Source organism: Triticum aestivum, chromosome 4A (assembly GCF_018294505.1).
Source record: "Triticum aestivum cultivar Chinese Spring chromosome 4A, IWGSC CS RefSeq v2.1, whole genome shotgun sequence".
NCBI classification, from domain to species: Eukaryota; Viridiplantae; Streptophyta; class Magnoliopsida; order Poales; family Poaceae; genus Triticum; species Triticum aestivum.
In genome coordinates, this window is record NC_057803.1 from 597,043,723 (window position 1) to 597,055,098 (window position 11,376).

Consider the following 11,376-nt stretch of genomic DNA (forward strand, 5'->3'; position numbering starts at 1 on the left):
CGTAATCACTTAGAAGATTAGAGAGATGTCTATCCAAGTGGAAGTTCTTAAGTAATATGATTAATTGAACTTAAATTTATCATGAACTTAGTACCTGATAGTATCTTGCTTTTTATGTTGATTGTAGATAGATGGCTCGTGCTGTTGTTCCGTTGAATTTTAATGCGTTCCTTGAGAAAGCAAAGTTGAAAGATGATGGTAGCAATTACACGGGCTGGGTCCGTAACTTGAGGATTATCCTCATTGCTGCTCAGAAGAATTACGTCCTGGAAGCACCGCTGGGTGCCAGGCCTGCTGCTGGAGCAACGCCAGATGTTATGAACATCTGGCAGAGCAAAGCTGATGACTACTCGATAGTTCAGTGTGCCATGCTTTACGGCTTAGAATCGGGACTTCAACGACGTTTTTAACGTCATGGAGCATATGAGATGTTCCAGGAGTTGAAGTTAATATTTCAAGCAAATGCCCGGATTGAGAGATATGAAGTCTCCAATAAGTTCTATAGCTGCAAGATGGAGGAGAACAGTTCTGTCAGTGAGCATATACTCAAAATGTCTGGGTATAATAATCACTTGATTCAATTGGGAGTTGATCTTCTGGATGATTGCGTCATTAATAGAATTCTCCAATCACTGCCACCAAGCTAAGAGCTTTGTGATGAACTATAATATGCAAGGGATGAACAAGACTATTCCCGAGCTCTTCGCAACGCTGAAAGCTACGGAGGTAGAAATCAAGAAGGAGCATCAAGTGTTGATGGTTAACAAGACCACTAGTTTCAAGAAAAAGGGCAAAGGGAAGAAGAAGGGGAACTTCAAGAAGAACGGCAAGCAAGTTGCTGCTCAAGAGAAGAAACCCAAGTCTGGACCTAAGCCTGAAACTGAGTGCTTGTACTGCAAGCAGACTGGTCACTGGAAGCGGAACTGCCCCAAGTATTTGGCGGATAAGAAGGATGGCTAGGTGAACAAAGGTATATGTGATATACATGTTATTGATGTGTACCTTACTAGAGCTCGCAGTAGCACCTGGGTATTTGATACTGGTTCTGTTGCTAATATTTGCAACTCGAAACAGGGACTACGGAATAAGCGGGCACTAGCAAAGGACGAGGTGACGATGCGCGTGGGAAACGGTTCCAAAGTCGATGTGATCGCGGTCGGCACGCTACCTCTACATCTACCTTCGGGATTAATATTAGACCTAAATAATTGTTATTTGGTGCCAGCGTTGAGCATGAACATTATATCTGGATCTTGTTTAATGCGAGACGGTTATTCATTTAAATCAGAGAATAATGGTTGTTCTATTTATATGAGTAATATCTTTTATGGTCATGCACCCTTGAAGAGTGGTCTATTCTTATTGGATCTCGATAGTAGTAATACACATATTCATAATGTTGAAGCCAAAAGATGTAGAGTTGATAATGAAAGTGCAACTTATTTGTGGCACTGTCGTTTAGGTCATATCGGTATAAAGCGCATGAAGAAACTCCATACTGATGGACTTTTGGAACCACTTGATTATGAATCACTTGGTACTTGCGAACCGTGCCTCATGGGCAAGATGACCAAAACACCGTTCTCCGGGACTATGGAGAGAGCAACAGATTTGTTGGAAATCATACATACCGATGTGTGTGGTCCGATGAATATTGAGGCTCGTGGCGGATATCATTATTTTCTCACCTTCACAGATGATTTAAGCAGATATGGGTATATCTACTTAATGAAACATAAGTCTGAAACATTTGAAAAGTTCAAAGAATTTCAGAGTGAAGTTGAAAATCATCGTAACAAGAAAATAAAGTTTCTACGATCTGATCGTGGAGGAGAATATTTGAGTTACGAGTTTGGTGTACATTTGAAAAACTGTGGAATAGTTTCGCAACTCACGCCACCCGGAACACCACAGCGTAATGGTGTGTCCGAACGTCGTAATCGTACTTTACTAGATATGGTGTGATCTATGATGTCTCTTACTGATTTACCGCTATCGTTTTGGGGTTATGCTTTGGAGACGGCCGCATTCACGTTAAATAGGGCACCATCAAAATCCGTTGAGACGACGCCTTATGAACTATGGTTTGGCAAGAAACCAAAGTTGTCGTTTCTTAAAGTTTGGGGCTGCGATGCTTATGTGAAAAAGCTTCAACCAGATAAGCTCGAACTCAAATCGGAGAAATGTGTCTTCATAGGATACCCAAAGGAAACTGTTGGGTACACCTTCTATCACAGATCAAAAGGCAAGACATTCGTTGCTAAGAATGGATCCTTTCTAGAGAAGGAGTTTCTCTCGAAAGACGTGAGTGGGAGGAAAGTAGAACTTGACGAGGTAACTGTACCTGCTCCCTTACTGGAAAGTAGTTCATCATAGAAAATTGTTTCAGTGACACCTACACTAGTTAGTGAGGAAGCCAATGATAATGATCATGAAACTTCAGATCAAGATACTACTGAACCTCGTAGATCAACCAGAGTAAGATCCGCGCCAGAGTGGTACGGTAATCCTGTTCTGGAAGTCATGCTACTAGATCATGATGAACCTACGAACTATGAAGAAGCGATGGTGAGCCCAGATTCCGCAAAGTGGCTTGAAGCCATGAAATCTGAGATGGGATCCATGTATGAGAACAAAGTATGGACTTTGGTTGACTTGCCCGATGATCGGCAAGCAATTGAGAATAAATGGATCTTTAAGAAGAAGACTGACGCTGATGGTAATGTTACTGTCTACAAAGCTCGACTTGTCGCAAAAGGTTTTCGGCAAGTTCAAGGGATTGACTACGATGAGACCTTCTCACCCGTAGCGATGCTTAAGTCCATCCGAATCATGTTAGCGATTGCCGCATTTTATGATTATGAAATTTGGCAGATGGATGTCAAAACTGCATTCCTGAATGGATATCTGGAAGAAGAGTTGTATATGATGCAACCGGAAGGTTTTGTCGATCCAAAGGGAGCTAACAAAGTGTGCAAGCTCCAGCGATCCATTTATGGACTGGTGCAAGCCTCTCGGAGTTGGAATAAACGTTTTGATAGTGTGATCAAAGTATTTGGTTTTATACAGACTTTTGGAGAAGCCTGTATTTACAAGAAAGTGAGTGGGAGCTCTATAGCATTTCTAATATTATATGTGGATGACATATTGCTGATTGGAAATGATATAGAATTTCTGGATAGCATAAAGGGATACTTGAATAAAAGTTTTTCAACGAAAGACCTCGGTGAAGCTGCTTACATATTAGGCATTAAGATCTATAGAGATAGATCAAGACGCTTAATTGGACTTTCACAAAGCACATACCTTGACAAAATTTTGAAGAAGTTCAAAATGGATCAAGCAAAGAAAGGGTTCTTGCCTGTGTTACAAGGTGTGAGGTTGAGCAAGACTCAATGCCCGACCACTGCAGAAGATAGAGAGAATATGAAAGATGTTCCCTATGCATCAGCCATAGGATCTATCATGTATGCAATGCTGTGTACCAGACCTGATGTGTGCCTTGCTATAAGTTTAGCAGGGAGGTACCAAAGTAATCCAGGAGTGGATCACTGGACAGCGGTCAAGAACATCCTTAGATACCTGAAAAGGACTAAGGATATGTTTCTCGTATATGGAGGTGACAAAGAGCTCACCGTAAAAGGTATCGTTGATGCAAGCTTTGACACTGATCCGGACGATTCTAAATCGCAAACCGGATACGTGTTTACATTAAACGGTGGAGCTGTCAGTTGGTGCAGTTCTAAACAAAGCGTCGTAGCGGGATCTACATGTGAAGCGGAGTACATAGCTGCTTCGGAAGCAGCGAACGAAGGAGTCTGGATGAAGGAGTTCATATCCGATCTAGGTGTCATACCTAGTGCATCGGGTCCAATGAAAATCTTTTGTGACAATACTGGTGCAATTGCCTTGGCAAAGGAATCCAGATTTCACAAAAGGACCAAACACATCAAGAGACGCTTCAATTCCATCCGGGATCTAGTCCAGGTGGGAGACATAGAGATTTGCAAGATACATACGGATCTGAATGTTGCAGACCCGTTGACTAAGCCTCTTCCATGAGCAAAACATGATCAGCACCAAGGCTCCATGGGTGTTAGAATCATTACAGTGTAATCTAGATTATTGACTCTAGTGCAAGTGGGAGACTGAAGGAAATATGCCCTAGAGGCAATAATAAAGTTATTATTTATTTCCTTATAATCATGATAAATGTTTATTATTCATGCTAGAATTGTATTAACCGGAAACATAATACATGTGTGAATACATAGACAAACAGAGTGTCACTAGTATGCCTCTACTTGACTAGCTCGTTAATCAAAGATGGTTATGTTTCCTAACCATGAACAATGAGTTGTTATTTGATTAACGAGGTCACATCATTAGTTGAATGATCTGATTGACATGACCCATTCCATTAGCTTAGCACACGATCGTTTAGTATGTTGCTACTGCTTTCTTCATGACTTATACATGTTCCTATGACTATGAGATTATGCAACTCCCGTTTGCCGGAGGAACACTTTGGGTGCTACCAAACGTCACAACGTAACTGAGTGATTATAAAGGAGCATTACAGGTGTCTCCAAAGGTAGATGTTGGGTTGGCGTATTTCGAGATTAGGGTTTGTCACTCCGATTGTCGGAGAGGTATCTCTGGGCCCTCTCGGTAATACACATCACATAAGCCTTGCAAGCATTACAACTAATATGGTAGTTGTGAGATGATGTATTACGGAACGAGTAAAGAGACTTGCCGGTAACGAGATTGAAATAGGTATTGGATACCGACGATCGAATCTCGGGCAAGTAACATACCGATGACAAAGGGAACAACGTATGTTGTTATGCGGTCTGACCGATAAAGATCTTCGTAGAATATGTAGGAGCCAATATGGGCATCCAGGTCCCGCTATTGGTTATTGACCGGAGACATGTCTCGGTCATGTCTACATTGTTCTCGAACCCATAGGGTCCGCACGCTTAAGGTTACGATGACAGTTATATTATGAGTTTATGCATTTTGATGTACCGAAGGTTGTTCGGAGTACCGGATGTGATCACGGACATGACGAGGAGTCTCAAAATGGTCGAGACGTAAAGATTGATATATTGGAAGCCTATATTTGGATATCGGAAGTGTTCCGGGTGAAATCGGGATTTTACCGGGTTACCGGGAGGTTACCGGAACCCCCCGGGAGCCATATGGGCCTTCATGGGCCTTAGTGGAAAGGTGAAAGGGCTGCCCACAAGGGCTGCGCGCCTCCCCCCTTCCCCTAGTCCTATTAGGACTAGGAGAGGTGGCCGGCCACCCTTCTCCCTCTTTCCCACTTGGGGAATCCTAGTTGGAATAGGATTGGAGGGGAGTCCTACTCCCGGAAGGAGTAGGACTCCTCCTGCGCCTCTCTCTCCTGGCCGGCACCCCCTCCCCCCTTGGCTCCTTTATATACTGAGGTAGAGGCACCCCAAAGACACACAAGTTGATCCACGTGATCTATTCCTTAGCCGTGTGCGGTGCCCCCTGCCACCAGATTCCTCGATAATATTGTAGCGGAGTTTAGGCGAAGCCCTGCTGCTGTAGTTCATGAAGATCGTCACCACGCCGTCGTGCTGATGGAACTCTTCCCCGACACTTTGCTGGATCGGAGTCTGGGGATCGTCATCGAGCTGAACGTGTGCTCGAACTCGGAGGTGCCGTAGTTTCGGTGCATGATCGGTTGGATCGTGAAGACGTACGACTACTTCCTCTACGTCATGTCAGCGCTTCCGCAGTCGGTCTGTGTTGGGTACGTAGACAACGCTCTTCCCCCTCGTTTCTATGCATCACATGATCTTGCGTGTGCGTAGGAATTTTTTTGAAATTACTACGAAACCCAACACATACTTCCTTATATCATTTGATCTGACAAATGTTATCTCCTTGTTCACTTAATTATGGAAATCCATCTTTTGTTAATCTCGATGAATTGTCGCTGATTCCATTAGCCACCTCCTCATTCTATCCTTGATTTAATAATGAACTCATGATTCGGAACTTGCTCCCACAGTTCAATTCCTGAGAATCTTACAATGTCGTCTCGTCAATTTGTCTTGCACCTTTTCTTCTCAGGCATCTTGAGTCTGAGGTTTCCTAACACCGATCAGATCTGAATCTCGGTCAGATATGATGGTTGGAACATACTTTCAAGATTTATAACATTGATCCTCATATGACCTGGTAAGGTGATGTCATGCCAGCACACCTGGCCGGAGGACCTATTGTTATAGTTCTTCCTTTTAGCAATATTGGCCATTCTTCCATGAGGAAATTGTAAGACTTATTCTATAAGTTGTTCTTGATGGATCCTTTTTGTTTCCAAATTCTGATCTTCACCTGTTGACCATGTCAATGCTATCTCGAGGCATGTCTATGGTACTCCGATTTTCAACAGGAACATTTGAAGCCCAATGCTAAATGTTTCCTGCTCAATTATCCAAACACCGTTGTATGGGTAATGGCATGAAAATTCTCTCCCGTACCTAAAGAGTTTTCTACTTTCTATCCTGTCATGGATATCATGCTATGCTTGTCCTTGGGGAGGATATACCCCTGATATATGTGTTTAAACACATTATCCTTTCCATTATTTGGTTTAACCTTTCTTGTGATCTATATGATCTAAGCAGTAATATTCTCCTGCTTATGTATATGCCTCGGTGAACAATTCTGTCAGCAAGACCCTGTTACTGTTGTTGATGACATTTCGGTAGCCACCGATGGACGGGAACCTTTCCTATTGGCCCGCCTCGTTCAACGAGCAGGAAAATGGTTCTCTTCATCCCTCGCCCTTGGTACCAACGTTGTTGCCGACATAGCTGACATGGTACTCCCTGACACGCCTTGCTATCATGACCGTGCAAGATGTCACTGCTCCTATTAAAAAAACCACATGGTGGGCCCATAACCCACAGTTTCCCAGGATCGAAACCTGACTCTCATGTACACCCCCTGTTTCCAAGGTTGATCCTCGCGCGTGGACTCGTATGTAATTCACGAGCCACCTTCAGGTCTGATATCGGACACAATACTTATTCCCGTTGCTTTGACCCTTTCACGCCCTATAACAGGCATCGAACGATTGCCTGCCCGCTCGAAACTTCCCAGGTTACCTCTTTACTTTGCTCTTGATATTTTCTTAAGTTTCGATTCGAGAGCTACTATCCGCCACCCTCCTTGATGTTCTCTACCAGATACGTCACCTTGTAGAGGTCAATTATTCTGGAGATACCCCTTATCATTTTTCGTAAGTATGATGGAGTTCCTGAAGAAAGGATGCCGACTTCATCATGATGACCTGAAGCAGAGAAATGAAGACATCAACATAATGAATCGACCTCTTCGAGAAGAGCAACTAAGACTGAGAAGACTCGTTAGAATTTCGTATCCAAATCCCTTCCCCCTTACTCCCCTCTTAAATCTCGGGACAAGATTTCTTGTAGTGGAGGAGAATTGTGACGCCCGGATAATTAAGCTACAGTAAACCTTTACTAATGATGCCACATCACCTCGGTTGCTGTTGATAAAATCACTCTAGTTCAAAATGATTCAAATTCAAATTTAAAATATAGGCAAACAACAAAAGTTTTCAAACCATGAAACCAAAATGTTCAAGGTGGGTCAGATAAATCATGTGTAAATGCGATGGAGAAACCAAACCTTGATAAATTGTTTAAGGGCTCTAAACTAATTAAAACCGTAGTGAAAACAATTGAACAAATACCTCTTGGATTTTTTTAAAAAATATTAAAAATATTATATTGTGGGTTAAGAATTGATGTGACAACAGTTTGTTTATAAATACTAAATTAGGTACTAGTGGTGATTTTTGTAAAACTAAAAATTAAAAGAAACTAGAAATAAAACAGAAAAGAAAATAAGAAAAAGAATCAAAACAAAAACAGAACTAACACAAAAAAAAGAGGAAAGAACCCCCCCAGGGCTCCGGCCCAGCAGCCCCCGACCCAACTGGGCCAAGTCCCGACCAGTCCGGCCCACCCCCCATGGCTCCTTAACCCGACTCCCCTCCCAGTCAACCCTAGCACCACTCTCACTCCTCCCCGCCGCCCCCACGATCTGGATCGGGCTCGACCCCGATCCCGTCGCCCCCATCCCACGATCCCCACTCTCCCTCTCGTTTCCCCACTCTCTCCCCTCGTTCTGGATCGGGGGTGCTTCCCCCTCGACCCCGACGCCCGCGTCGACCGCCACCGCCGACCCCACCGCTGATCCCCGACAACGGCGCCCCGCGACCCACCTCGTCGGAGAACCCCCTCGCCCGATGACTCATCCTCCTCCCCGGACCCCTCCCACTCGGCTGGTTCTGGATCGGGGAGGGGATCAATCCCGCGCCACCCGTCGCCGCCGTGCTCGGCCACAACGTCGGCGCCGCTCCACCGCCCCTTCCTTCGCCGGACCGTCCTCGTCTTCCTCCTCAACGGCCGTCAACGAACCTCGCCGCCCTCGCTTCCCTCCATCGCCGGTGAGGCCCTTGGCATCCTCCTCCCCTCTCCCCCTGTCGAACACCGTACGCCTCGCCCGACGTCGTGCCCGCCGCTCCAGGGCGCACTCGCCCTCCACCACTACAGCCTGCACGCGCTGCACCCGCGACGTGGCCGACCCTCTGCTGCTGCTCTACCCCACCGTGCTGCCGCCCTCTTCCCCACCCGTCGAGCTCGCCGTGCTCTGCGGCCTGCACTGGCACCTCGCTCCTGCTCGCGACAACCATCGCCACAGTGACCGCGTCCTCCTCCACACGCGCACGCCGCCGCCCGCCTGCGCCGCATCCGCCACGGCCGTCGCTGCCAGGCGCTGCTCGCCTCCGCCCTCGCTCGCCGGCCTCTCCGGCGCGGCCAGTGCCTCCCCTGGCCACACCATGGCCATCGATGGCCCCCTGTGTGTGTGCCATAGTCATGGCGTGGCCTTGTGCCACTGACCACAGGGGCCCACCCCTATTTAGAATGAATTTTAATAACAAATAAAATTAATCAATTAATTAATTAGCAAATCAATTAATTAACGTAATTAACTCTGTTTAAATTAGCCTAACTACCTAATTTAGTTAATTAAAACTGGTAGTTCAGTTAGGTCTATGACAGAACGACCCCACATGTAAGTTTGACCCAGTCAACAGCCCTGTTGACCGCTGACATCATGCTGATGTCATGATGATGTCATAACCCTGTTATCTATTTAAATTAATTCTGTTTTTCCGAAATGATTTAAAAACTTTAATAATTCATAGAAAATAAATCGTAAGTCGGATGAAAATAATTTGTACATGAAAGTTGCTCAGAACGACGAGACGAACCCGGATACGCAGCCCGTTCGTTCGCCACGCACCCCCTAACATATCAAACTCGCAACTTTCCCCCTCCGGCTCCTCTGCCCGAAAACGCGAAACACCGGGGGATACTTTCCCGGATGATTTTCCCCTTCACCGGTACTCCCTCATACCGCGTTAGGGCACACCTAGCATCACGTTTTGTCATGTCATGCATCATTATGCATCTGTTTGCATTATATTTATGGTTTCTTCCCCCTCTTCTCTCGCTAGACACCGAGACCGACGCCGCTGCTACCCAGTACGACTACGGTGTTGACGACCCCTCTCTCTTGCCAGAGCAACCAGGCAAGCCCCCCCTTGATCACCAGATATCGCCTACTCTCCTCTATACTGCTTGTATTAGAGTAGTGTAACATGTTACTGCTTTCGTTATTCCTATCCTGATGCATAGCCTGTCCTTGCTACTACTGTTGATACCTTTACCTGCAATCCTACTTGCTTAGTATAGGATGCTAGTATTTCCATCTGTGGCCCTACATTCTTGTCCGTTTGCTGTGCTATTCTATCGGGCCATGATCACTCGGGAGGTGATCGCGGGTTTATACTATGTACTTTATACTTGATACATGTGGTGATTAAAGACGGGTCGGCTCGTAGGAGCACCCGCGAGTGGATCTTTGAGGCAGAGCGACAGGGCAGGTTCAGACCACCTAGGAGAGAGGTGGGCCTGGCCCTGGTCAGCGTTCGCGGATACTTAACACGCTTAAGGAGATCTGGGTATTTGATCTGAGTCTGGCCATTTGGTCTATACGCACTAACCATCTATGCGGGAGTAGTTATGGGTAAGCCTGCTCTTGTATTAAGGGGGCTAGTTCTGCTTCCGGCCGCGTTCGCAACATGCAGGTGTGCTAAGGGCGATGGGCCCAGACCCCTGTGCGCTTAGGTTTAGACCGGCGTGCTGACCTCTCTGTTGTGCCTAGGTGGGGCTGCGACGTGTTGATCTATCGCGGCCGGGCATGACCCCGAAAAGTGTGTCCGGCCAAATGGGATCAAGCGTGTTGGGGTATGTGGTGCACCCCTGCAGGGAAGTTAATCTATTAGAATAGCCGTGATCTTCGGTAACAGGACGACTTGGAGTTGTACCTTGACCTTATGACAACTAGAACCGGATACTTCATAAAACACACCCTTCCAAGTGCCAGATACAACCGGTGATCGCTCTCTCACAGGGCCACGAGGGGAGGATCATCGGTTAGGATTATGCTATGCGATGCTACTTGGAGGACTTCAGTCTATTCTCTTCTACATGCTGCAAGACGGAGGCTGCCAGAAGCGTAGTCTTCGAAAGGACTAGTTATCCCCCTCTTATTTCGGCATTCTGCAGTTCTGTCCACATATGATAGCCTGATTCCAGTTGATACCAATGCATACATATGTAGTGTAGCTCCTTGCTTGCGAGTACTTTGGATGAGTACTCACGGTTGCTTTCTCCCTCTTTCCCCCCTGTCCCTTCTACCTGGTTGTCGCAACCAGATGTTGGAGCCCAGGAGCCAGACGCCACCTTCGACGACGAACCCTACTACACCGGAGGTGCCTACTACTACGTGATGCCCGCTGACGACGACCAGGAGTAGTTAGGAGGATCCCAGGCAGGAGGCCTACGCCTCTTTCGATCTATATCCCAGTTTGTGCTAGCCTTCTTAAGGCAAATTTGTTTAACTTATGTCTGTACTCAGATATTGTTGCTTCCGCTAACTCGTCTATGATCGAGCTCTTGTATTCGAGCCCTCGAGGCCCCTGGCTTGTAATATGACGCTTGTATGACTTATTTTTTTTGTAGAGTTGTGTTGTGATATCTTCCCGTGAGTCCCTGATCTTGATCGTACACGTTTGCATGTATGATTAGTGTACGATTAAATCGGGGGCGTCACAGGCGATGACACGGTAGTAGACGTTCTGCGGTAACGATGCGGCGTGAATATTACTAAATACTCGGAGCGCGATAAAATCATAAGTTTTTTTGCACGACGCGGGCACATGTGCTATAGGAA